Here is a 2,514-nt window from a genome sequence, read left to right as displayed (position 1 = left end):
TGTTTCAAAAACGCAATCAGTGGAAAGAAAACACGTCCATATGACTTCAATTTTCTTGTTTTCCTTTTCCCCCTTTGTTCACCCCTTGTTTTATTCAAGTCTTCTTTTTTTATTCCCCTTCTTGTTCTTGTTCACCTTTTCATTCAGATATTTACATGTTCTTGTTCTCTTTGTCATCCTTTTCATCGGGTTTTCTTACTCTTTTTCTTTTTTCACCTTTGTAATTTTAGATATTTTCTTTTTTTTTTTTTTCACCTTTGTTCACCCCGAGGTTTCTTTCCCTTGCCCGTAAGCTATTTTTTTTCGATCTGCTTTAAAAAACAAAAAAAATCGTAAACTACTGTTGTGACGTCACATACCGCGACTACAAAAAATTCTAGTTTAGGGAACAAACTTTTTGATAGATCTTTTGCATCTCGTCTCCACGTAAAAAAACTCTCCACGGGGAAAACAATGCTTATTTTTCCTTATTAGTCTAGTGGCACAGTGAGTGGGATATTAAGGCAGAAAATTTACTAATAATTGTGATTGATTTGGGGGTGTATGTGTGTATATGAGCGTGTGTGTGTTTGTTTTGTTTGTGTGTTTTGTGTTTATGTGTGTATTTGTGTTTGTTTATGGGTTTTGTGTTTGTTTTCCACCAAAAGTCCCCATGAGCAATTTTTCCTCCCACAACCTCAATAAGCGTATCAAAATCCTTTTCAAAAGTGCTTAAATATGGAAATTAGACTGCACTTTTTCTTACTATTGTTGTTTTCATTAATACTATTACAAAATTTTTTAAAAGTATATCTTCTATTTTCCCCGGGATCTACTAGAACACACCATCCCATCTATTTTGCCCCCTTTTCTAGCTATTTATCATCGTATATGAAATTTATCTTAAAATTTCAGTTCTTTATCAATCAGGCAAAAAAAAAATAAATAATAAAAAAAATGCTCTGCCATGTATAGATATATAAATGTATGTGCATGTATCAGAAATCAAAACGAATGTATAGATGCGTACATGCATTGCATACTCGACGATTGCAATAGCAAAAAAAGGAATTATCTTCTTCAGCTGTTCATCATCAAATCGCCTAGATAGCTCGTTGGAAGCGTTTTGCTGAAAGATCTAAAGGTCCCCGGATCGATCCCCGGGTCTGGGCACTTTTGATGGGATCGGAAGCGCTGGATATGAAGGGCCGAAGCGGTCAATCGGGACATTCTGTGCCTCTGACATAAAGATTATTATCTCTGTGGAAGGAGGAGAATGAGTCAGATACGGTTGCTAGCGTCATATGAATATATATATGTATATATATATATATATATATATATATATATATATATATATATATGTATATATATATATCACATGATTTTTTTATGTTTTTACTTGCATTTTGTGTCTATATATATTGTTATGCTTTACGTTTTTCATATGTACAATGGTTGTCTGTATACTTTCATTTCAGAACCAGACACCTGTAATTATTATTCTCTGACTTTTCCATTGGTTCTTTTTTACAGTACTGATGATAGAGGTTTAGTTATTCGTTCAAAACGTTTAATAAACATGAAATTCTTCATGACTGTATTAGTCTGCCTATTCATACTCTCTCTCTCTCTCTCTCTCTCTCTCTCTCTCTCTCTCTCTATATATATATATATATATATATATATATATATATATATATATATATATACTGTATATGTATATATACATATATATAATTAAATGAGAAAAAATAACAAGAGAACCCTGAGACTGAGACAACACCCATCCTAAAACTGAAATTCTCTCACTTGTAGCCATGGCCACAGAAGTCCCGGAATCGAGCCCCCACTGGTGACAGAAGTCCACCCGGGTCCTGGGTCCGCTGTGGGTTCAGAAGTGCCCAGACCCGGGATCGAACCGGGGACCTTTAGATCTTCAGTCTAACGCTCTCCCAACTGAGCTATCTAGGCCTCAGACCTTCACTAAATGTGTCTAATTGAAGATTTGGTGGAGATTCAGAAGAATGAAACAGGAAGCAGTCTGAATGGCTAAAAATACTGTAATTCTCTATAAGAGAGAGTGAGTGTGTGTGTGTGTGTGTGTGTGTGTGTGTGTGTGTGTGTGTGTGTGTGTGTGTGTGTGTGTGTGTGCGTGCGTGCGTGCGTGCGTGTGTGTGTGCGTGTGTGCATTAATGAGAATTGGAATAGTCCAAGAACAGTAGGCAAAGTGCATAAACAGCTTAGACAGGAGGTAAATGAATTAAATGCTGCTCTGTAATTAGGTGAACATCCCAACTACATAACTACATAAACAGATACTGATTATAAAAAAAAAATCGTCAGAGGAATAAATACAATAATGTTACAGGATGTGCTCCCACCCTGGCAGCAGCAGTGAGCAGAAGGAAAACTGCTTTTGGCAGTCTTTCTATAGCAACCTCGATTTTCGCTCGCGTGACGTTCCTAATGCAGTGATGACACTAGCCTTTATAACACTTATAGAAGGGCCGAAAGCTATAAAGGCCACACACA

At 36.2% G+C, this 2,514-nt stretch overlaps 1 non-coding gene across 1 annotated transcript; it reads right to left on the bottom strand.

Moving 5' to 3' along the window:
- Nucleotides 1–1,880: 1,880 nt before the first annotated feature.
- Nucleotides 1,881–1,953, bottom strand: Trnaf-gaa. The gene has a single exon. It is a non-coding gene; the product is annotated as a tRNA-Phe (tRNA).
- Between the last annotated feature and the right edge of the window lie 561 nt (nucleotides 1,954–2,514).

The sequence above is a fragment of the Penaeus monodon genome, chromosome 35 (genome assembly GCF_015228065.2).
Source record: "Penaeus monodon isolate SGIC_2016 chromosome 35, NSTDA_Pmon_1, whole genome shotgun sequence".
NCBI lineage: Eukaryota > Metazoa > Arthropoda > Malacostraca > Decapoda > Penaeidae > Penaeus > Penaeus monodon.
This window is presented reverse-complemented; position numbering and strand designations above follow the sequence as displayed.